Below are 26,761 nucleotides of genomic sequence, written 5' to 3'. Positions count from 1 at the left end.
TCTTAAAAAAACTTTTAACAAATCTCGAGGACGAGATTTTATTAAGGGGGGTAGTGTTGTGACACCCCAAAATTTTACCCTTGTTTTATTGAGTAAAAATTTTGCCAGGAAATTTAAACCTTTATTTTCTGGATTTTTCCTTTTGATTTCAGAGCCATTCTTTACCTTATTATTATGGGATTTTTACCTCAACTGAAAAACTTTCCAAATGCATTATTGGACTTGTTTTCCCCCTCAAGAAAAACATTTCTATTATAAGTGGATTTAATTACATAATTATTTCTCTCTGAGCTTTATTCATTAAAGTGAGTTTTCTTGGGTTTTAGGGCCCCATTTGCACTGCAACCCTTTTATAAATTCATCTAATATTCCAACCAAAATTTGGAGATGTCATGTGATGTTTGTAAATCACTTTTATTCAGAAATATATTCCATTCTTTTAACATTTTGAGCTCTACACCAAGTTTTAAAATCTGGTCCAGAGAGCAATTTTACACTACAGCCTATTCAAATATTTCTTTAAAACTTCCACCAAAATTGTGGGATGTTGGTAGTGGTATGTAATTCAACTCTATGCAAAAACCCAGTGGTGTTCTTTCAAAAATTTGAGTGAATCAACCTCTTTTGCTTTCTGATCCAGTTTGGCTTTTTCTACAGCAACCCTAGTTTAATTTGCTCTAGTACCCTTGAGTTTTCTCCTGCTTATAGCCCACCTTGCAAAACCCTTAAGTCCAGAAGAGGAGACCCATTGGAAGATTTCTGGATCATGAAACAATGCCATTTACCTGTTGTCCAGAACTGAAGTTTTGCAGAACTTACACTAACAAGTGTTTGTTTTTGTTAAACTAACCTCACCACCCTCTTACTCATCCAAGGAGACACTGACCTGGAGAATTTGGCCGCCCCAAGAGTTGCCTAGATGCCATTGGCATTTTGTCAAACACCCTGAGTGCATGACCAGTTTTGGCTAAGTTTCTGGTTTGTGTTATGAACTTGATCCCCTGACTAGACCAGCATGTCACATGGATTTTCCCAAGCCTATAGCCCCACCCTGCTAACTCTCTTGTGGATTGGAGCCCCCTAGCATGCCCTGGCATTTGGTCGAACACGTCGTGTACGTGCTCTGGGCGCGCCCAGAGCGCACGTTTTGCACGTGCATGCACCGAGCCGCCGCGTCGCCCTGTCGTCGCCTCGCGCTCGTTATTGCCCTTCCCCGTTCACAGCCAACACCCCGCCCCTTCCCCTTGCCACAGAGCCACCCCTGGCACTACACAGAGCCGCCGTCAGGTCGGCCATGGCCGCAAGCGGCCGGCTACAGCAGTCCTGCCATGGGCGGTGCCGCCCGAGCCACCCACGCGCGCCAGCTCACCCCCTTGAGCAGTAGGGAACTCGTCGGAATGCGCCGGCCAGCCCAAACCACCGCCACGTCTCCCTGCAGCATAGTACGGCGGTCGCCGACGATCTTATCCCCGGCCGCCGCGGAACTGCTCTTGGCCGCCTATAGAAGAAGCCCCCGAGCTCGTCAGGCCCTCAAGCAACTCATCTCGCTCCCTCACTGACCCTCCCGTAGCAGTGGATAGACCGGAAGTGGTCGTCTCCTCCTTCTCCGGTAACCACAGCCGCCGCCCCTGTCTCGGCCACTCCGGCACCACCAGGGCCTCCCCCACCCTTCCAGCACCACCACCTGACTCCTCTTCGTCTTGCGGAGCCGCCCAGACGCCCAGCTACAACGGAGCACCACCCTAGCCAAGACCCCAAAATCGGCCCGAAGCTATCTCCGCCACGAAGCTCACCGCTGGCGATTCCTTTCGTCCCCACCTACCTAACGACCAACGGGAGGGCCGCCCCAGACCCACGGATCCATCCCCGCCATCATCTCCCCACGAGGAACCGCCGTTCGCCGGTGACGATCGCCGGAGCCCCGCCTCCGCTCGGGCAGAGGAAGAGGAGGGAGTGGAGACCAGTCAAACCTGACCAGTGGGCCCGCTGGACCCACTGTCAGTGACCCATGCGCGGTCCATGCTGGATAAGTGAAGACGTAAAACACCAGAGTACGTCTTCGCTGCACCAAAAACGCTTTCTTTTTTTGAAACGTTTTCTTTTTCTGTTTATTTTAAAAACAGAGTTTGACTGCAACTTTGACTGGCCATAACTTTTTAAATATAAGTCCAAATGAATTGATTCTTTTTCCTACCACTCTCAAATTTCATCTAGTTTATTTTAAGATTTTTTTTCAAAAATAATTAGGACAACTTTTTGTACTGTTTTTAAAGTATGTGTTGATTTCAAATTTTCTTAAATAGGATTTTTGGAGAGAGAAGAAACTTTCAAAAGTTTTGGAGAGCACCTCACCCCCTCCACACCTGGAAGGCAAGCATTCTAAACCCTGGCATAATATTGCCGTGTGTAGTTTGACTTGGTTGCAACGCCACCGTGTCTCGAAGTTTCCAATATTTATTAGGGTGATATGATCCTACTCGTGAGTGCATGTTAATGATGCCGTGCTTTTGAACGTGGATATGTTGTGATAGTGGTCACCCTCATATAGCCTTCATACCTACCGAAAGGAAACCGGGAAAGCCTCTGTCTTGGGTAGACAAGATGCTTCTCTCCAGTTCCTCTTTGAGACAGTTGTGTCCGGTATGGCATGATGAGGTATGCTGAGTGGTGATTCGGTCCATTGGTTTGAAATATATTTCTTATGGTAATCATGCAGGGAATGCCTAAACCTCCTGAGTCGACCATAGATCGAGTCTTGTTCCGGTAACCCCCATACTTGTTTCATGCTACCACTTGTCCCTGCCATAGGTAGGGTACGGATCAGTAAATTGTCAACCCCTATCCTAGCACACACCGTACAGAGAGGCCATGGTGGAAGATACCGGCTGCATCCGGTAGGCATGCCACCTGGTCCGGGGGCATGTGTGTTTCGGTTGTAGCCGAAGGGGTAGCTCCCCTAGTTTGCGCGCGGTATAAATTTTGTGATCCCATGCTAGTCGAGGTTGTAGCCTCCCCACTTATAGTTTTGCTTAATAGGCGTCAAGGGTGATTCCAGACACCGGTAAGTTAGGCTGGTGTGTGCGGTTAGGTGTGTTTTCGAACGAAAGACCGTGGACGGAATTAGTCCCGATGGACTAAAGGAAATCTGTTGCTAGTGGGTAAAGAGTACACCCTCTGTAGAGATTAAACCTATTCGAATAGTCGTGTCCATGGTTAAGGACTACAGTCTGGGATGGGTCAAGTGTCGGTCTAGTGTCGGTCTTCGGAGGAGAAACTACTAAACCAGAATATTGATTATGACTTGTGATATATGATGGTTATGATTATTATTATTGTGGACTAACCATTTGCATTAATTGAAAAAAATGAATATCCCTGGGACGGTTCTACCTCCTGGATATTCACTGTGTTTATTTTTATTTATAAGCCCTTTATGTGGTGTCGCTCAAACGCCCGACTGTGGCATGCTTGTCATTTCATTTAATTATAAGCCCTTTATGTGGTGTCGCACAGACGCCCGACTGTGGCATGCTTGTCATTTCGTTTACTTATAAGCCCTTTATGTGGTGTCGCAGAGACGCCCGACTGTGGCATGCTTGTTATTCCGTTTATATATAAGCCCTTTATGTGGTGTCGCTCAGACGCCCGACTGAGGCATGCTTCATAGTATTATCCTTTCGAGGCGTCGCTTCAGACACCCGATTGGTACTCTGCATTTCTACACCCTGATTGTTTACTCATGTTTTATTTAAATGATCTACTTGCGTGCATCATGAACCTTATTTCACAACTGACGAAGTGATAATAGAATATTTTAAAGCATGATTAATGGTGGCTATATTATACCTGCGTTCTTAATGTTTGCGAGTACATTCAAAGTACTCACTGGCTTGTCCCTGGCTATGTCTTGGCCAGATTTCTTGCGTGGAGAGGAGCTTTGCGATGACAGCCCCGGAACCTACGCAATGGAGAGAGTAGCCTCGCGAAGATAGGAGTTGTCCTGGTCAGCTGTTCCCGTGGGAAATGGAGTCCCATAGACGCTGATGATCCGCAAACCACTGCCGCCTTCAGCCACTAGCAAACCATTTGTTGTACTCATAGGCCAGAACGGTCTTGTACTTCATATTTTGTATTTTGCTTGGAGTTTCTGTAACAAGTTGGTGCCTCATCAGCTAACGGTAATCCTGGGGCTGGTGAGCACAAGGGCCGCTTTTGGGAAATTAATATCCCGAAAATACGGTCCTGACACGCCTGCAACTGGGCCGACTACGTGGAGGCCGGTGCCCGGCAAATAGCCCTAGAGGCTGTCGGGCACGCAGGCGTTCGCGACGCCGATTTTACTACTAGCTCATCAAATGGGTTTCCCGCTTGGAAGCTGAAGCTTTGGTGGACCACGCCGGCATGGATAGGGACAACGCGCGCGGGCAACGCGCCCTATCGCACCTCTGGCAAGTCCGAGGAGAGGTGGAGGACGCCGGTGCCGGCGTTTAGCATGGACAGCAGATGGCGGCCGGCATCGTCTAGTTAGCTAAGAGTAAGTTAGTACTTGTACGCTACTAGAGTGTTAGTGGGAGTAGATAGTTAACTTGGCTATGATGGTGGTCAACATGGAAATTCAGTACTCTATATGTGGATCAGACCTGTTACTTTGCTCTGAATGTTGAACTTTCTGTTTGAACGTATGGAATGGGCTGTTATTTTTCTAAATGGGTTGTATTTGTCCTCCACGGTTTAGAGGCTGACTTGTGGGCCTAGCAAGTTGACGCGTACACAATCAGGAGATGATTGTACGTGGAGAGGATGACAGCAGGGACCCGCCAAGGTCATGGCAGTACGCAAGCAAGTGCCTCCTTATTTCAAGCCAATAAAAAAATGGCTCCTCCTAGTGGATTTCTGACATCTGGGTCCCATGCCATTGTCAACGTAGTCAATAAACGAGAGAATTGCACAACGAGCGGCTGACACCAGGGACCCAGCAGCTCGCCCAGTTATTTTTGTTTTGGGTTAATTTGATAAATTCCACTCCAAATCTGGTGTATCCGAGAAATGCCACTGCAATTTCCAAACTTTGAAAAATGCCATTTCATGCCATTTCTAGTGGCATTTTTCGAAGTCTGGAGTGGCGTTTTTCAAAGTTTGCAAACTGCAGTGGCGTTTTTCAAAGTTTGCAAAAATTGCTGTGGCATTTTTCAAAGTTTGGAAATTGCAGTGGCATTTTTATGAATCACCATAATTGGAGTGGCATTTATCTAATTTTTTTTGAGAGGGAAGCAGGGTGTCAACTAGGCTGTGCGGGACACTCTGGCCTGTTTAGACAGCCTTTTCTTTTATGTTTACCACAGACCAGCCCAGTAGTTTTTTTTCTTTCTGAAAATGGCTAGCCCAGTTCTTTTGTGATTTGTCAAGTAAGTCGCTTTATCAGGCCTGCTGGGCTGCAAATCTTTCAAGACGAGGAGAGCTTCATTCGGCTGGCCGAGAAAATGGCCTATCAGTAATGAGAAATGGGTTGTACATTTTTAAAACACATCAAACCGGCAATTATTTTCAAATATCTTTTTTTCATTTCGATACTTTAAATTTCATTGATTTTTATGCGTGGAAAATTATTTGATTTTATATTGATATACATTTTTTTTAAATCAGTCTGAATGTGACTCAAAATTTTGGGATTAAAAACAGTTCAGACCGCACCGACATATGCAAAATTTCGTATAATGTTTTAACCGTGGCCACAAAATGGGCTGTAATGCCAACATAAAGAATATGGGCTCCAAAAAACTCATAAGAATTAGCAAATGGGTTGTAAATTATTTGAAATAATGGCAGATGGGTTGTATGCTGTTTTCCACAGATTTGAGGCTTTCCACAAATGGCCTGTATACTGTTGGATGTCCATCCAACGGCCATCGTGCTTCTTCAATCTCTGCTCTTCCTGCTCCAGCTGCTCAAACAAGCGCCGGCGGGACTGCCTGCTCCCTCCTCCCCGCGGCCGGCTGTGCTGTCACGCAGGCCTCACCGCCCCACCGTACTCCCATCGCTGGCCTAGCCATCCCTCTACTCAGCCACACCTGCTGTTATTCTCTGGCAACAGTAGACGAACCAGTAAACCCTCGTACAGTCGTACTCCCCTCCGCGTGGGAAACAAAAACAATGGCCGAGTCTTCCCTGCCTCCGTGTCTTTCCCTTCCTAGGCCTCGCCGTCGTCCACCGCCCTGGTGCTCTCAGCGTGGCGTGGTCAGTGTGGTCAACAATCGACATGCATCTGAAGTGGACTGTACATGGAGAGGCTGACAGCTGGGTCCACGGCCGCACGCAAGGAAATGCCTCCTTATTACGCGCAAAATAATGATTTCCTCCACCTGACATCCGGGACCCACCGAAATGGCCTCTGTATATCGTGAAAAAAACATTACCGCCGCTGACAGCTCGGACCCACCACCTATATCTTCACACGCAAGGAAGTGCCTCCTTATTACGCACAAAAAAATGAATACTGCCCCTGCTAGCTGGGACCCAGTATAGTGGGCCTACTAAGTTGACGGGGATGAAGGGCTTTGTCAACTTAGTCAATATGCACGATTCTAGCTCGACTGACCGTACGATGTCCATCCAACGGCCGTAGTGCTTCTTCAACCTCTGGTCTTCTTGCTCCAGCCGCCCAATGCAACGTCGGTCGTGCCGCCTGCTCCTGCCTCCCGTGGTCGGCTGTGCTGCCGCGGAGGCCTCACCAGCCCCATACTACTCCCACCGCTGGCCAGGCCATCCCTCCACTCCACTCACCCACACCCCTTGTTATTCTGCGGTGACGAAAGCGCAGCCGAACCAATGAACCCTCGTACTCCTCTCCGCATGGGCATCCACTGCCACGTCTTCCCCGGCTCCGCGTCGTCCCCTTACTAGGCCTCGCCGTCGTCCACCGCCATGGTGCTGTCGGCGCGGCGTGGTCAATGTGGTCAACGATCGAATTCCATCAGAAGAATACTGTACGTGGAGAGGCTGACAGCTGAGTCCACGGCAGCCACAAGGAAGTGCCTCCTTATTACGCGGAAAATAAGTATTCCTCCACCTGACAGTAGGGACCCACCGGACGCCCACCAGTATATCGCGAAAAAAACGTTTGCCCCTGACTACTGGGACCCACCTGACGGGCCACCGTATTTCGCAAAAAAAATGTCCCCCCTGCTGTCATCTCGGACCCACCGGAAGTGCCTCCTTATTACGCACAAAAAAATGAATACCCCTTGCTAGCTGGGACCCCCTTGGTGGGAGGCTGACTTGTGGGCCTACTAAGTTGACGGGGATGGAGGGCTTTGTCAACTTAGTCAATATGCACGATTCTAGCTCCAGTGACCGTATGATGTCCATCCAACGGCCGTAGTGCTTCTTCAACCTCTGGTCTTCTTGCTCCAGCCGCCCAAACCAGCGCTGGTCGTGCCTCGTGCTCCTGCCTCCCGTGGTCGGCTGCGATGTGGCGGAGGCCTCACCGCCCCCTACTACTCCCACCGCTGGCCAGGCCATCCCTCTACTCACCCACACCCCCTGTTATTCTGCGGCGATGGCAGCCTCACACCGCAGCGAACCAGTGAACCCTCGTACTCCTCTACGCGTGGGCATCCACTGCCGCGTCTTCCTCGGCTCCGCGTCGTCCCCTTCCTAGGCCTCGCCATCATCCACCACCCTGGTGCTCTCGGCGCGACGTGGTCAACGTGGTCAAGGAACGGCTTCCATCGGACATGGACTGTACGTGGAGAGGCTGACAGCTGGGTCCACGGCCGCAACAAGGAAGTGCCTCCTTATTACGTGCAAAATAATTATTTTTCCACCTGACAGCGGGGACCCACCAGACGGGCCACCGTATTTCGCGAAAAAAAAATGTTTGCCCCTGACTGCTGGGACCCACCAGCTATAGCTTCGCACGCAAGGAAGTGCCTGACAGTCGGGACCCACCTGGTCGAAGCGTACGTAGTGTTGTCATTCTGGTCGCGAATGTGTACGTACATATATACTGGTGGATGTAGAGGCGCACACGTGTCATAGTAGAGGCGCGCACGTAGCATGTTCACGTACGTACAGCGGCCAGGGTGCAAGAAAGAAAATATGGCCACGTATGTGTACATACGGGTGGGGTCTCGAATGCCTACTCGCGCATACATACGGCCAGGGCTCGTGTACATGGCTGGGTCGGAACGGAGAAACAACGTCGTCATCATGTTCATGGGGAGGCAACGGAATGCGTCGTGTTCATGGGGAGGCAACGAAATGCGTCATGTTCATCGGGAGGGCTTGGACGGAACAGGCGATGGAAACGAGGCCTGGCGTACCGCAGAACGGAGGAAACGGCCTTGTGTTCGACCAGCCACGTTCGAAACGGGATCCTGTTGATCGGGAGGGGTCTGGCGTACCGCAAAACGGAGGAAATGGACCTCCTACGGTCGAAATGGGGGTCCTGTTCATCGGGAGGGGTGTGGCGTACCGCAAAACGGAGGAAACGGACTTGTGTTGGAGCGCTACGGTCGAAATGGGGGTCCTGTTCATCGGGAGGGGTGTGGCGTACCGCAAAACGGGACTCCACGGGATACTGTTCATCTCTTCCGTCGACCCCCTCCAGCCTCCACGAGCTACTGTTCATCCACCGTCAACCTCCTCCAGCCTCCACCTGTGACTGTTCATCCACGAGCTCCTGTTCATCCAGCCTCCACCACGCGCTACTCCACCGGCTACTATTCAACCAGCCCTCTCCATGGGCTCCTGTTCAACCACCCCTCCACGGGCTACTGTTCATCCTGCCCTCCACCGTCTACTGTTCATCCTGCCCTCCACGGGGTGGTCCTGTTCATCCAGCCCTCCTCGGGGTCCTATTCATCCAGCCCCAACCGTCTCGATCGATCGGGGTCATGTTCATCTAGAGGCAACACCACGGGGTCCTGTTCATCCACCCCCACCGGGAACTGTTCATCCAAACCCCCCGGCAACCTTCACTGTTCATCCAGAGGCAGCATCGATCGGCTTCAGTTTGCAGCAGTAGCGAAGGAATCGCTCGATCGGGTTTAGTTAACAGCCCATCGATTGATCGCTCGGGTTCAGTAACGCGTAGCCTGTAGTGCAATCGCTCGGGTTCAGTTAGAGCCCAACGCCTCGCTCGGGTTCAGTTAGAGCCAACGCCTCGCACACACGCGCGTACGTGTATGAGAGAAGCGCGCATCGCTCGGCCCCCGACCTCCCACCGTAACCGGGAACTCCCCAAAATTTTCCTCCCCCTCGCTTCTACCACGGTTTTTTCCGTCATGGACGGCCCAAAGAATGTCATGCAGCTGCGTCTCTGGCTTGCCCAGGACAAAGCCCATTTTCTGTCATAATTTTTTGTCATAGAAGTAGGAGCCCACCACATCTATGATGATACTAGGTTTTGTCACAATTATCGTCATAGAAGTGTCATATGTATGATAGGAAAAAAATTCGTTCGGCCCAAAATGTCACAGATGTGTCTTTTTTTGTAGTGATGAGTGCCGTGAGGGCTGCCATGGACTTCGGCTTTTCTTGGTCGAGGTGGCGTGCTAGCCATTCTTCACGGATGCTGTGTTTGAAGGCTGCTAAGGCCTCCGCATCCGGACTGTCAACTATCTGGTTCTTTTTGGTTAGGAGTCTACTCCAGAATTTTTAGGCTGATTCTCCAGGTTGTTGAACTATATGGCTTAAGTCATCGGCGTCTGGTGGCCGGACATAGGTTTCTTGGAAGTTGTCTAGGAAAGCTTCCTCCAAGTCCTCCTAGCTGCCGAAAGAATTTTCAGGCAGGCTGTTAAGCCAGTGTCGAGCTGGCCCTTTGAGCTTTAGTGGGAGGTATTTAATGGCATGGAGATCATCTCCTCTAGCCATGTGGATGTGGAGGATAAAGTCCTCGATCCATACTACGGGATCGGTTGTGCCGTCGTATGATTCCATATTGACGGGCTTAAACCCCTCGGGGAATTCGTGGTCTAGTACTTCATCTGTAAAGCAGAGAGGGTGTGCGGCGCCTGTATATCGGGCTGCATCGTGGCGTAGTTCCGATGGAGTCCGTCTGCGGTGTTCGGCCCAGGCGTGGTTAGATTTATCACGTCCGTATAAGTGGCCCTCCTCGTGCCTTGAGGCACGTCCTCGCGATCCGTAGATCGATCTTGTGTTTCTTGTTTTATTGTCCAGGATTTAACGGAGGTCGTTTGTGTGACCCCGAACTCTTCTGTCTCTATTTTTACGAGGCGGTGGGGCAGGCTGCTTTTCGCCCTGAGTTGCCTCTTTGTCTCGGTCGCGGGCTGGCCGGTCGGCCGTCCTGTCTTGACCACGTGGTGGTCGTTCCGCATTACGTGAGGGAGATGTGTGTTCCGGTGCCTCCTCATCAAAGTGAGGTAGCAGTCTGCGTTTCGGGTAGCTCTTGGCTGGGCGCTTGAGGCTGTATTCTTTGGCTGTCAGGACGTCGGTCCATCTGTCGACGAGCAGGTCTTGTTCAGCTTGAAGTTGCTGCCGTTTCTTTTTCAGGCTCCTTGCTGTGGCTATGAGCTGGAGTTTAAAACGCTCCTGCTCCAGAGGGTTCTCCGGCACAATGAAGTCTTCATTGTCAAGGCTTGTCTCCTCTTCGGAGGGTGGATGGTAACTATCATCCTTCGAGTTATCTTCTATGGCCTGTTCATCGGGGTTGTCTTGTGTGTTGTCATGTTCCTCCTGTTCGGATGCAGCACCGACAGGGTCTTCATTGTTTTCGGTGTCGCCCGGAGTACTATTTTGTCCGATGTCAGTGTTGCCATCCTTCGAGCGACGAGGCTTAGAACGGCGTTTGGGGCGCCGGCGCTTGGACTGCGTCTCAGAGGGTTTGTTCTTATCCGGCTCTTATTTGTCGTCGCCAGATCCTTTAGGTGTATCAACCATGTACACATTGTATGAAGAGGTGGCCGTCCAATGCCCAGTTAATGGCGGGTCTTGGCCTTGCTCCCTGTCGGCATCATCGTCCATACCGTCGATGTCTTCGGAGCCATAGTCAAGCATGACGGTTAAGTCATCGACGGCGGCTATGAAGTGGGTGGCGGGCGGGAAGCAAAATTCCTCGTCGCCTGCCTCTAGCTCGAATCAAAAATAGTTCGGCTATGAGTCTTCCTCCAATGATAAGTTCTTCAAATAATTTTGTACGTCACCCAAAGGCGAATGCTGGAAGATGTCTGCGGCGCTAAATTCGAAAATCGATAACCGATCTAGCTCGGTGTCCGCAAGCGCACTTAATCCAGAACGTGTAGCCGGAGACCAGTCTGGAGTTCCGTTAACGCAAGCATTGTAGGATGTCGAGTCCAGGTGCGGCTCCAACGCCGCGGACTTTATGGCCTCGGAGGGGATAATCTGCTTCGGTACTGAGGCCGTTGCAGCAGCATGATCCATCTCCTGGGTGTGTTCCGATGACAGATTTAAGTCATGTTCATCGGAGAGAAGGGGAGCTATCGGCGCGGACTCAAATCCATCGAAGATCAAGTCTCCACAGATATCCGTGACACAGTTCAAGCTTCCAAATCTGACTTGATGGCCAGGGGCATAGCTATCGGCCTTCTCCAGATGGCGAAAAGAGTTGGCCCACAGTACGAAGCCGCCGAACACAAAGATTTCTCCCTGGACGACATCATTACTAATGATCGAAGGGCCATCGAATCCTTTCGTCGACGGCATAGTGGAACTCTCAATGAAAGCACCAATATCGGTGTCAAAACCGGCGGATCTCGGGTAGGGGGTCCCGGACTGTGCGTCTAGGATCGATGGTAATAGGAGACGGGGGACACGATGTTTACCCAGGTTCGGGCCCTCTCTATGGAGGTAATACCCTACTTCCTGCTTGATTGATCTTGATGAATATGAGTATTACAAGAGTTGATCTACCACGAGATTGTAATGGCTAAACCCTAGAAGTCTATCCTATGAGTATATGGTAATGAACCTGTCCTATCCGGACTATGCCCTCTGGTTTATATAGACACCGGAGAGATCTAGGGTTACATGGAGTCGGTCACATAGGAGGGAATATTCATAGTAGGCCGCCAAGCTTGCCTTCCACACCAAGGAGAGTCCAACCCGGACACGGGTATAGTCTTCGGTCTTTGTGTCTTCATAGCCCATCAGTCCGGCCCACGGATAACAGGCCGGATGCCCGATGACCCCTTAGTCCAGGACTCCCTCAGTGATTGTAAGCCAACTCTTTATCCCTTTCTTATTCAGTACATGGGATTGTGTGAAGATTACCCGTCTTGCTATAAACCTACCATGCGGTTATGCCTCTAAGTCATGCCCCGACACGTGGGAGATATAGCCGCATCATGGGTGTTACAAGTTGGTATCAGATCCTTCCCCGACTTAGGAGTCCCCTTGCTTGATCCAATCACTGACGTTGTTGATTCTAGAAGAAAATGTTTTGAGTCTTAGGATTATATATATCACAGAGTAGGATTCTTTTTACTCCTCAGTCCCTTCGTCGCTCTGGTGAGGCCTCCCGACGTAGAGTTTTGACTCTTCTCTCCTCAAATTTCACGAAATGTTTTTTAGGATCACGCGGGTATCTTGGAATCGTTTCGATGGTTTTGTGATGAGAACATTGTTCTTGGTGCCTCCTGACATTTAGGGTTTGTGGCAGTGTCCCGGGGAGTTGAGCTCCAAGGTGTTGTCGTCACAATTTTATCGTTGCAGTTCTGGAATACCTGAGTTCGCCGACATGGAAAATCTCTTTTATGCAGTTGTTGGTGAGATAACCTCGACGCCACCCAGTACTGGGGCGGGAGTTCGGGAGTATTGCCATAACTCGTATAACGGATGCTTTTCGAAGGTTGAGGTAAATGATTTCCGAAGGTTTCTTGGTTATGTGTTGAAGGATGGATACAGATGGATGTAGGAATTGTTAGTTTGGGTGAGATATTATGCTTCCCCTGTATCCCCAACACCTGATTGCATAACCAGAAAGTTTCGGGAGTTTATAAGTGGGAATTCAAGTATCTCGTAGGATATCTTTCCAACAGACACATGATAGGATATGGGGTCTATCATATGTTTGTTTTCGGCTTATTCTGCAAGCCAATCCTTTGTTTTGTTTTGAGTTGTGGTATTTGAGTTGCTTCAATGTCAAGTGTTGATTCCATACCTTCCCCAAGTGGTGTTCTCATATTTCTATGGGAATACTAACCCTTCTTGATCTTCGAGTTTTCCATCTCAATTTCTTCGGAACCGGTGTGTTTCTCTTCAAGGGGATCCGATCATTTCAACATCCACAACATCACCTCTCGGTTTTTCCCAATGTTGTTCGTTTTATCTGTCCCCAAGTTACCTTTGTTTACCCACCCACCCGCCTTTTTTTTCTTCAGGGACTCAGAATTCTTAATCAAGTATCCATTTTATTCATGCGAAGTCTCATCATTCTTTTCCTTCAATGTTCTTACCTGGTGGTTCTCATGAAGGTGATCTACAAGTTTATTATTCTTTGTTCTCTTTTCTTCTATGGTGGATTCAATTCAAGCTTTTTCGATCATATCTTTTCCTCGTTTCAAATGTTTTCTTATGCCGGTGTATCTCCTAATCATCCATTTCTCACCATTCATTTGTTCTAGAGTGTTGGAGATATCTTAGAAGATTATCGTTTTCCATTCTTAATCCCCTCAAGCTATTTCGAGGTTGTTATCGCATTCAAGCCATTTAATTCAACCGCCGCAATCTTCCTTTTAAATCATTCAACAGTGTTTCTATTGAGTGGGCCCATAACCCAAAGGTCTTTTCCCAGGATCTTACCTGACTCTCCTAATTTTACCGGAGCTATCCTCAAATTTTCTCAAAGTTTGACGTAAGAATGAGTTATCATCAGTCAAATGCCTTTCTCCAAGATCTTTCAAATTCTTTTCATCGTTGGTTCAACTTTTCTATTCTTCATTATTCCGGAGTGTCTCAACAATTTGGTGGTGTTCTTCTCGTCATTCTCGGATTCGAAGACCGAAGAGGAGTTCCTCTTAAATCCTCACTCGTTATCCCAAAGAATCATGGTGCTAGCTTTATGCCATCCTCTCATAATTGTTTTCGATTGTGAGAATTCTGTTCACCCATCCGGAGCAATTCAGAAGTCTTTTCAGTTTGATTCTCCGGAGCCCATCATCTCAGAATTATTCATTCTCAACTTTCAGCTCTCATTCTCGAAATCTTACCGGTGCATCGCTCAAGTATTATCTAATTAGCTCGTGATCTATTCGTTCTCATGTATCTAAATTCCTTCTAGTATCTTCATTCATTTTCCAATTCTTCCCAGTGAATTGTGCCTTTGCTATGGTTTTTTTTAATTCTTACGGTGGTTCGTTCAAGATTTCTCTTCCTTCGTTATCATATCAATTCTTACATTCTTTCCAAATCCTACCGGTGGTTCGTTGAAGACCTTCTCAAGTTTACGCTATATCTCTCTTAATCCTTTCTATGAGAATAAGTAGTATGCCAAATCCGTTGGCTCATCATCAATTTAAATGGTGAAGTACAAGCATAATGTAATTCTTATTCTTGTTTCATCGAGTAAATTCAATTTCTGCTTTCCGGAGTGGTTCATCATATCACATTCTCGGTTCGAGATGCCTTATCTTTTCTTTTCCCAGAGTTCCAAGCTCTCTCAATTATATCACCACGGAGATTCATCCAAATCATTTCAAGGATTCACCTTGTGTTTTCAACTTCTCTTTCCTTTCGTTTGATCATTCTTTTATTACCGGAGTTCTTCATGGAGGCTCTACATGGTGGTTCACCAGGATTCTTTTCATTCTTCAATTGTTCTTCAAGATTTCTATCAAAGTTATGATCCGCCAAGCTATACTCAAAAATAAACATGGTGTTCAACACATGTCTGGTTTTGAGGAGTTCAAGCATTCTTCATCTTGCATTCCGAAGTGCAATTCTTTCTACCTTATCATTTAAGGTTGTGTTATGCCATTGTTGATAATTTCCCTTCGTGTTTCGTGATTCACAAGTTTCAAGAGTGACATATCTAAATCCATCATTTTCTCTTCGCTCAAGACATCTTTTCAAACCATCAATCTCTTCGTTGGAATTATCTTGGGTTATTTTTAACCTAAAGCTTTTCCCTAAGGATTGTTGCTATTTATGGTGCTTATAAACTTCCTATGGTAAGGGACTTTTGTTCTATGCATTTAGTAGATTCATGCCATGCCTTTAGTTTCTATGATATGTTCCTGTATCTTGTTGTTTGCTTGCTCTAAACATGGCTTCCTGATGTTATTTCTGGCATGTTAGTATTTTCACTAAGTCTGTGAAGCTGATATCTTTTGCACTTTTGTCATGCTTGTTTGAACCTGCTCTTGTGTGATTTAACCATAGTTCAATGTTCATATTTTGTCAAGCATCTTGTGTACATCACTGCCATATATTTTGTTGTTATGTTAGGGTGCAGTAGCTTAGTTCCTTGTTGCATTCTAAGTGGCATCGTGCTGTTAATCGCAGAATAGTGCCATTCTTGTTTTGCTTTCCATTTGCAAACCATGCATCCGTTTCCGGTAATCTTCATATCGATTTCACCCGAAATCATCTCATCGTTCCAGCAGCTCACTTGGTTTGCCAAGTTGATGCCTTGATCATTCTTTCCCTTCTGGAGCACGCATATGCATTGCATATCATGTCCTGCATATCATGCCATGTTTTGCATCATGTTGCTTGTGCATTGCACCGTGATTGATTGTTGGTACTTTGCTTCTGTTCTTGCTCTGGGTAGAGCCGGGAGACGAGTACGTGATCGAGGAACCTGTTGAGTATGCTAACGAGGATCAAGCTTTCGACAACTCTGAGAACTTTGCAGGCAAGATGACCATACCCTTGAAATCACTTCTATCATGCCTCCCATATTGCCATGGCGAGCCTCTAACCCTCCTTTCCTAGCAAACTGTTGTTTGGTTATGTTACCGCTTTGCTCAACCCCTCTTATAGTGTTGCTAATTGCAGGTGAAGATGAAGTTTGTTCCATGTTGGAACATGGACATGTTGGGATATCACAATATCTCTTATTTAATTAATGCATCTATATACTTGGTAAAGGGTGGAAGGCTTGGCCTTATGCCTGGTGTTTTGTTCCACTCTTGCCACCCTAGTTTCCGTCAGACCGGTGTTATGTTCCTTGATTTTGCGTTCCTTACGCGGTTGGGTGTTATGGGAACCCCTTGACAGTTTGCTTGGAATAAAACTCCTCCAGCAAGGCCCAACCTTGGTTTTACCATTTGCCTCACCACCACCTACTTTTCCATTGGGAGTCGCGCTCCCGAGGGTCATCTTTATTTTAACCCCCCCCCCCCCGGGCCAGTGCTTCTCTAAGTGTTGGTCCAACCTGAGTGATGTCTGGCGCCCCCTAGGCAACCAGGGTCTATGCCAACCCGACATCTGGCTCATCCAGTGTGCCCTGAGAATGAGATATGTGCAGCTCCTATCGGGATTTGTCGGCACATTCGGGCAGTCTTGCTGGTCTTGTTTTACCATTGTCGAAATGTCTTGTAACCGGGATTCCGAGACTGATCGGGTCTTCCCGAGAGAAGGAATATCCTTCGTTGACCTTGTTATCTTGTGATGGGCTAAGTTGGGACACCCCTGCAGGGTTTTGAACTTTCAAAAGTTGTGCCCGCGGTTTTGGGCAGATGGGAATTTGTTAATATATGGTTGTAGAGAACTTGACACTAAACTTAATTAAAATGAATCAACCGCGTGTGTAGCCGTTATGGTCTCTTCTCGGCAGAGTCCGGGAAGTGAACATGGTTCTTGTGTTATGCTCGAACGTAAGTAGTTTCAAGATCACTTCTTGATCACTTCTAGTTCACGACAGTTGCGTTGCTTCTCTTCTCGCTCTTATTTGCATAAGTTAGCCACCATATATGCTTAGTGCTTGTTGCAGCTCCACCTCATTTCCTTACCCTACCCATAAGCTTAAATAGTCTTGATCTCGCGGGTGTGAGATTGCTGAGTCCCCGTGACTCACAGATACTTCCAAACAGATGCAGGTGCCGATGTTGCCAGTGCAGGTGACGCAACTCAGCTCAAGTGGGAGCTCGATGAAGATCTTGATCATTGTTTTTGTTTCGATTCCTATTGATTAGTAGTGGAGCCCAGTTGGGACGATCGGGGATCTAGAATTTGGGGTTGTCTTCTTTTATTTTGGTTCCGTAGTCGGACCTTGATTGTATTCTGGATGATGTATGTTTAACTTGTATTTGTGTGAAATGGCGATTGTAAGCCAACTCTTTATCCCTTTCTTATTCAGTACATGGGATTGTGTGAAGATTACCCCTCTTGTGACAAACCTACCATGTGGCTATGCCTCTAAGTCGTGCCCCGACACGTGGGAGATATAGCCACATCGTGGGTGTTACACGTGCACACGAGAGGTTGGGGGGCTAGATAGGCAATGCATGTATCTAGCAAGAGAGGGTGGGAGGGAGAGAGAGAGAGAGAGAGAGAGAGAGAGAGAGAGAGAGCTCAGTATGGGGTGCAATGGTGGGTGTGTGAGGTAAATACATTTGGTAACAGAGTGGAAAAAAGGTGGTTGTGTAGTTGAGAGAGTTAGGAAACATGGAGAGAAAGAATGAACGTGTGTTGGAAACCGATAGCTTCCTAAGGTGGTTAGGAGAGGAAGATTGACCGATACAGGAAGTACGTACTGTGTGTGCCGGGGGGGCTAAAAACAACATTTGAATGTAGATAGTACGAGACTTAATATCGATGTTTCAATTTTGTGTACATTGTAAGATTTGAATTGAGGACCATGCATATGGGTAATTATTTCGAATTCGTTGAATCCATCCAAAGTTTGGAAAAGTTGGCATTGACTCGATTGTTGTGCTATTTTGTAGGTCATATGTTTGAATCCATCCAAAGTTTTTTCACTACCATGGTGTTCATCATATACATATGAATTTGTATTAAAAAAGTAGCATGGATACCGTGAAATGTGAAATCCACGTTATAATTGGAGACTGCTATGTGAAACACACTCTAATTCAAATAACTAATTATGTGACACACACTCTAATCCACGTTAGCATGGATATCGTGGATATTGTTTCGATTTTTTTTTCAAATAACTCCTCATTAATTAATTTATAGTATCTCATTTCGAATGACTAATTATTTGCAAGGAAAACACGGGCATGGTAATACATACAGATTCATTTGCAAATGAAAGAAGAATCATTTGCATTCTCAAATGTAGGCGCACCAGGCAGACCAGGGTCATGTCATGGTGGTCGCGTGTGTCGTACGGACTCTTAGCACCCAGCCACCCACCCCCCTTCCTCCCTCTTCCCCCCAAAAAAGAACAACAACAAAATAAGTTCGCGCTTCCATGTTTCGGATTGAAATATCTGGCGGCCCCAATTCCAGCCCTGCAAAATCTCGCTTCTCCACCGTCCCCTTCCGCGCCCAGATTGCTCAAATCCCTAATTTGCCACCAACCCAAGCAAAGTTTGAATCGCCCCTCATTTCGTCACTTTCCCCATCTCTGTGCCGGATGACGACGACGAAGACGACGGTCGCACTTCACCACTGCACCGGAGCTACCTCATCTACACCCTCATCCACCGCACCAAAAACGTCGACCACCGCAACCGACGTGCCTCATAGACACCGACTTCCACCACATCAGGTGCGCTTCACCAACACCGTCTCCCACCTCACCGGGGCTACTTCACCGAGCACATCGTCGCACCTTGATAACCCACAAGTATAGGGGATCGCAACAGTTTTCGAGGGTAGAGTATTCAACCCAAATTTATTGATTTGTCACAAGGGGAGCCAAATAATATTCTCAAGTATTAGCAGCTGAGTTGTCAATTCAACCACACCTGGAAAATTAATATCTACACCAAGATATTTAGTAGCAAAGTAATATGATAGTAGTGGTAACGGTAGCAAAAGGTAATGGTAGCAAAAGTAATGTTTTTGGTATTTTGTAGTGGTTGTAACAATAGCAACGGAAAAGTAAATAAGCAAAGAACGATATATGGAAAGCTCGTAGGCAATGGATCGGTGATAGAGAATTATGCCGGATATGGTTCATCATGTAACAGTCATAACATAGGGTGACACAGAACTATCTCCAATTCTTCAATGTAATGTAGGCATGTATTCCGAATAGAGTCATACGTGCTTATGGAAAAGAACTTGCATGACAACTTTTGTCCTACCCTCCCGTGGCAGCGGGGTCCTAGCGGAAACTAATTGATATTAATGCCTCCTTTTAATAGAGTACCGGACCAAAGCATTAACACATAGTGAATACATGAACTCCTCAAACTACGGTCATCACCGGGAGTGGTCCCGATTATTGTCACTTCGGGGTTGCCGGATCATAACACATAGCAGGTGACTACAGACTTGCAAGATAGGATCAAGAACACTCATATATTGATGAAAACATTATAGGTTCAGATCTGAAATCATGGCACTCGGTCCCTAGTGACAAGCATTAAGCATAGCAAAGTCATAGCAACATCTATCTTAGAACATAGTGGATACTAGGGATCAAACTCTAACAAAACTAACTCGATTACATGATAAATCCCATCCAACCCATCACCGTCTAGCAAGCCTACGATGAAATTACTCATGCACGATGGTGAGCATCATGAAATTGGTGATGGAGGATGGTTGATGATGACGACGGCGACGGATTCCCCTCTCCGAAGCCCCGAACGGACTCCAGATCAGCCCTCCCGAGAGGTTTTAGGGCTTGGCGGTGGCTCCGTATCGTAAAACACGATGAATCCTTCTCTTTGATTTTTTTTCTCCCCGAAAGCAAATATATAGAGTTGTAGTTGAGGTTGGAGGAGCTCCAGGGGGCCCACAAGGTAGGGGGCGCGCCCAGGGGGGCAGGCGTGCCCCCACCCTCGTGGCTAGGGTGTGCGCCCCCTGGTCTTCATATTTTGCAAGGATTTTTTATTATTTCCAAAAAGATGTTCCGTGAAGTTTCATATCATTCCGAGAACTTTTGTTTCTGCACATAAATAACACCATGGCAATTGTGCTGAAAACAGCGTCAGTCCGGGTTAGTTCCATTCAAATCATGCAAGTTAGAGTCCAAAAGAAGGGCAAAAGTGTTTGGAAAAGTAGATACGACGGAGACGTATCAACTCCCCCAAGCTTAAACCTTTGCTTGTCCTCAAGAAATTCAGTTGACAAACTGAAAGTGATAAAGAAAAACTTTTACAAACTCTGTTTGCTCTTGTTGTTGTAAATATGTAAAGCCAGCGTTCAAGTTTTCAGCAAAGATTATGAACTAACCATATTCGCAATAACGCTTAGGTCTCATGTTTACTCATATCAATGGCATAATCAACTAGCGAGCAATAATAATAAATCTCGGATGACAACACTTTCTCAAAACAATCATAATATGATATAACAAGATGGTATCTCGCTAGCCCTTTCTGAGACTGCAAAACATAAATGCAGAGCACCTTTAAAGATCAAGGACTGACTAGACATTGTAATTCATGGTAAAAGAGATCCAGTCAAGTCATCCTCAATGTAAACTAACAGTAATGAATGCAAATAATAGTGGTCTTCTCCAACTGGTGCTTTTTAATAAGAAGGTGATGACTCAACATGAAAGTAAATAGATAGGCCCTTCGCAGAGGGAAGCGGGGATTTGTAGAGGTGCCAGAGCTCGGTTTTGAAATAGAGATGAATAATATTTTGAGCGGTATACTTTCATTGTCAACATAACAACCAAGATATGGCGATATCTTCCATGTTACACACATTATAGGCGGTTCCCAAACAGAATTGTAAAGTTTATACTCCCCCTCCACCAACAAGCATCAATCCATGGCTTGCTTGAAACAACGAGTGCCTCCAACTAACAAGAGTCCCAGGGGGAGTTTTGTTTGCAATTATTTTGATTTGACTTGCATAAAGCATGGGACTGGGCATCCCGGTGACCAGCCAATTTCTCGTGAGTGAGGAGCAGAGTCAACTCCTCTTGAGAATAACCCTTCTAACATGGAAGATACGGACAGCCCTAGTTGATACATGAGCTATTCGAGCATACAAAACAGGATATTTATTTAAAGGTTTAGAGTTTGGCACATACAAATTTACTTGGAACGGCAGGTAGATACCGTATATAGGTAGGTATGGTGGACTCATATGGAATAACTTTGGGGTTTATGGAGTTGGATGCACAAGCAGTATTCCCGCTTAGTACAGGTGAATGCTAGAAAAAGACTGGGAAGCGACCAGCTAGAGAGCGACAACAGTCATGAACATGCACTAAAATTAATCAACACCGAATGCAAGCATGAGTAGGATATAGTGCACCATGAACATAAATATCATAGAGGCTATGTTGATTTTGTTTCAACTACATGCGTGAACATGTGCCAAGTCAAGCCACTCGAGTCGTTCAGAGGAGGATACCACATCACAACCATTTTAATAGCATGTTGGCACGCAAGGTAAACCATTATAAGCTCCTAGCTAATTAAGCATGGCACAAGAAACTATGATCTCTAATTGTCATTGCAAACATGTTTATTCATAATAGGCTGAATCAGGAACGATGAACTAATCATATTTACAAAAACAAGAGAGGTCGATTTCATACCAGCTTTTCTCATCTCAGTCAGTCCATCATATATCGTCATAATTGCCTTTCACTTGCACGACCGAACGATGTGGATAATAATAATAGTGCATGTGCATTGGACTAAGCTGGAATCTGCAAGCATTCAATAAATAGGAGAAGACAAGGCAATATGGGCTCTTTGTCAGATCAACAATAATGTATATAAGAGCCACTTCAACAATTTAATTATGGTCTTCTCCTATCGACCCCCAAAGAAAAGAAATAAAACTATTTACACGAGAAAGCTCCCAACAAGCAAAAAGAAGAACAGGAAATCTTTTTGGGTTTTCTTTTTAATTACTACTACAATCATGGAAATTAAAACTAGCTAAAAGCTACAACTAATTTTTTTTCTTAAGGTTTATTAAACACACAAGAAGAAAGCATAAAAAGGAAATAAACTAGCATGGATTATACAATGAAAAAGTATGAGCACTGACATCTAGCAATGAGTGCGTGTGAACATGAATGTAATGTCAGTGGGAAATACATACTCCCCCAAGCTTAGGCTTTTGGCCTAAGTTGGTTTATTGCCACGGATGGCCTGGCGGATATCCATGGTTGTAGCTGGGGTCGTACTGCGATGCAGCAGCTATTGCCTTCTGAGCTGCAGCGTGGCAGCGAGCTGCCTCTGCCCTCCTCTCGTACTCGTCTGCCTCCTCTCTAGTAATAAAATGTCTTCCTTTTGCCTGATAATCAAAGAAGGCAAGAGCAGGGAGAGTAATACGGACAGCACGACGTCTATGAAAGATTAAGCGATACTGCAGAGGTAGTTCATTCCTCTCGACAAACTGGTGGTGAACCATAGCATTGAAGTCTAGGTAAGCAGGAGGCAATTCAATATCATCATTACGTATGGTTACACCAAGAAAATCAGCTAAGCGAGTTGCATAAATTCCACCAAAGAAATCTCCATTAAATCTATTAAGATGCAACCTATGTGCAACAATGGCTCCCAAATTATAAGATTTATATCCTAACACAACACTCCTAAGAATACTGAGGTCAGGGACACACATGTGACATGCCTCATCTTTACCATTAATGCATCTACCTATGAAGAGAGCAAAATAATGTGTAGCAGGAAAGTGAATGCTCCCTATGGTAGCTTGTGTTATATCTCTAGATTCCCCCATAGTTATACTAGCAAGAAAATCTCTAAATTCAGATTTGTGAGGTTCCCTGACACTACGCCATTGTGGAAGTTTGCAAGCAGTGGTAAAATCCTCTAAGTCCATCGTATAAGATTTTTTCATAAAGATCAAACAGGACAGTTGGAGAATTGCGTGAAGATGAAAATTCAAACCTCCTCACAAAGGAACTAGTGAGATAGTGGTACTGGCGGCACTTTTCCTCTTTGAAGCTCACAAGATCAGTGTTACGCAAATATGCGTTAAATTCTTCCTTGATTTCCGCTCGATCCATAAAGTCCTCTAAAGGCCGTTCATAGGGCCGCACTGGAGCGTCCCTTGGTGGCTCATCGTCAGCATCACGCATTGCAAGCCTGGGCTCTTGTTTCCTTGAAGAGCCACCTTGGTACATTTTCCTAAACATATTTCTTCCTCTGAAAAATTTCTGAAATTTTTAGTAACTTCAAATAAAAGTAAACTAAACTCAACGAAATTGATAGCAACTACTCCTACAAGTGCCTAGAGCCTATATCATGCATCAAAACTACTTTGAACCACATAAATTTGACATGCAAGCTCAAGAACAGGGTCACCTAGGCAGAACAAATTTTCAATGAATAAAGCAATAGAACAAAAACTAATTGGACCAATGGAGGAGTCACATACCAAGGAACAATCGCCCCAAGCAGTTTTCTGGGAGGTGCTTTGAGCAAGGAGATCGAAAATGGCAGCAAAATGAGCTTGGACTCGGGTTTGAACTAGATAATCGTGTTTGTGGGAGGAAGGAGTGTGTGGGTGCAGGAATAAGTTGAGGAGGGCCACCGTGGGCCCACGAGGCAGGGGGCGCGCCTAGGGGGGTAGGGCGCGCCCTCCACCCTCGTGGCCAGGTGGATGCCCCCCTGCTATGTTCTCAGTGCCAAATATTCTCAAATATTCTAGAAAAAATCATATTTAAATTTCAGGGCATTTGGAGAACTTTTATTTTCGGGGTATTTTTATATTACACGGATAATTCAGATAAGAGACAGAAAATACTATTTTTATTTTATTTAATATAAATAACAGAAAGTAAAAGGAGGGTACAGAGAGTTGTGTTTTCTAACTTCATCCATCTCATGCTCATCAAAAGGAATCCACTAACAAGGTTGATCAAGTCTTGTTTACAAACTCATTCCGAATAACATGGAACCGGAGAATTTTCGAATAACACTAGGTTACCTCAACGGGGATATGCACATCCCCAACAATAAGAATATCATATTTCTTCTTGACAGTAGGTAGAGGAAATTCAAAACCTCCAAAAATAATCGATGGAATTTTTCCAATAGAATTGATACTATGAACTAGAGGTTGTTTCCTCGGAAAGTGTACCGTATACTCATTGCCATTAACATGAAAAGTGACATTGCCTTTGTTGCAATCAATAACAGCCCCTGCAGTATTCAAAAAGGGTCTTCCAAGAATAATAGACATACTATCATCATCGGGGATATCAAGAATAACAAAGTCCGTTAAAATAGTAATGTTTGCAACCACAACAGGCACATCCTCACAAAGACCGACAGGTATAGTAGTTGATTTATCAGCCATTTGCAAAGATATCTCAGTTGGTGTCAACTTAGTCAAATCAAGTCTACGATATAAAGAGAGAGGCATAACACTAACACCGGCTCCAAGATCACATGAAGCAGTTTTAACATAGTTTCTTTTAATGGAGCATGGTATAGTGGGTACTCCTGGATCTCCAAGTTTCTTTGGTATTCCACCCTTACAAGTATAATTAGCAAGCATGGTGGAAATTTCAGCTTCCGGTATCTTTCTTTTATTAGTAACAATTTCTTTCATGTACTTAGCATAAGGATTCATTTTAAGCATATCAGTTAATCGCATACACAAAAAGATAGGTCTAATCATTTCAGCAAAGCGCTCAAAATCCTCATCATCCTTTTTCTTGGATGGATTGGGAGGAAAAGGCATGGGTTTCTGAACCCAAGGCCCTCTTTCCTTTCCATGTTTCCTAGCAACAAAGTCTTCCTTATCATAACGTTGATTCTTTGATTGTGGGTTATCAAGATCAACAACAGGTTCAATTTCTATATCATTATCATTACTAGGCTGAGCATCATCATAACATTATCATTAACATTATCACTAGTTTCAGGTTCATTACCAGATTGTGTTTCAGCATTAGAAATAGAAATATCATTTGGATTGTCAAGTGTTTCAGCAATAGGTTCACTAGAAGCATGCAAAGTCCTATCATTTTTCTTTTTCTTCCTTTTAGAAGGACTAGGTGCATCTATATTATTTCTCTGAGAATCTTGCTCAATTCTCTTAGGATGGCCTTCAGGATACAAAGGTTCCTGAGTCATTTTACCACCTCTAGTCATAACTCTAACATCATAATCTTTATTCTTACTATTCAATTCATTGAACAAATCATTTTGAGCCTTAAGTACTTGTTCTACTTGAGTGGTAACCATAGAAGCATGTTTACTAATAAGTTTAAGTTCACCTTTGACATTAGCCATATAATCACCCTAGTGTTCAAGCATATTTTAATTGTATTTCAATTGTCTACCAAAATAAGCATTAAAATCTTCTTGCTTCACCAGAAAATTATCAAACTCATCTAAGCATTGGCTAGCAAACTTAGTAAGAGGGATTTCAGCTTCATCATATCTATAGAGAGAGCTTACCTTTACTACCTATGTCGGGTTATCAAGACCATGTATTTCTTCAATAGGTAATGGATTAAGATCATATGTTTCTTCAATAGGCGGTAAATTAAGACCGTGTATTTCTTCAATAGGAGGTAAATTCTTAACATCTTCAGCTTTAATACCTTTTTCTTTCATAGATTTATTTGCCTCTTGCATATCTTCAGGACTGAGAAATAGAACACCTCTTTTCTTCGGAGTTGGTTTAGGAATAGGCTCAGGAGCTAGCTCAGGAAGTGTCCAATTATTTTCATTTGTCAAAATATTATTCAATAGAATTTCAGCTTCATCCGGTGTTCTTTCCCTGAAAACAGAACCAGCACAACTATCCAGGTAATCTCTGGAAGCATCGGTTACTCCATTATAAAAGATATCAAGTATTTCATTTTTATTAAGAGGATGATTAGGCAAAGCATTAAGTAACTTGAGAAGCCTCCCCCAAGCTTGTAGGAGACTCTCTTCTTCAATTTGCACAAAGTTGTATATATCCCTTAAAGCAGCTTGTTTCTTATGAGTAGGGAAATATTTAGCAGAGAAGTAATAAATCATATCTTGGGGACTACGCACACAACCAGGATCAAGAGAATTAAACCATATCTTATCATCACCCTTTAATGAGAACGGAAATATTTTAAGGATATAAAGGTAGCGAGATTTCTCATCATTAGTGAACAGGGTGGCTATATCATTTAATTTAGTAAGATGTGCCACAACAGTTTCAGATTCATGGCCATGAAAAGGATCAGATTCAACCAAAGTAATTATATCAGGATCAACAGAGAATTCATAATCCTTATCAGTAACACAGATAGGTGAAGTAGCAAAAGCAGGGTCAGGTTTCATTCTAGCATTAAGAGATTGTTGCTTCCATTTAGCTAATAACCTCTTGAGCTCGTATCTATCTTTGCAAGCTAAAATAGCTAGAGCAGCTTCTTTTTCCAAAACATAACCCTCAGGAATAACAGGAGATTCATATTTATTAGGGGGAGAGTCTTCATCATCACTTTCATCAATGTTATCAGTTTCAATAATTTCATTCTCTCTAACCCTAGCAAGTTGTTCATCAAGAAATTCACCAAGCGGCACAGTAGTATCAAGCATAGAAGTAGTTTCATCATATGTATCATGCATAGCAGAAGTGGCATCATAAATAACATGCGACATATCAGAACGAATAGCAGAAGCAAGTTTAGGTGTCGCAAGCTTACAAAAAACAGAAGGTGAATCAAGTGCAGAGCTAGATGGTAGTTCCTTACCTCCCCTTGTAGTTG

Source organism: Triticum urartu, chromosome 7A, assembly GCF_056163025.1.
Source record: "Triticum urartu cultivar PI428250 chromosome 7A, HENAU_Tu73, whole genome shotgun sequence".
Lineage (NCBI taxonomy): Eukaryota > Viridiplantae > Streptophyta > Magnoliopsida > Poales > Poaceae > Triticum > Triticum urartu.
Note: the sequence above shows the minus strand (reverse complement) of the source record.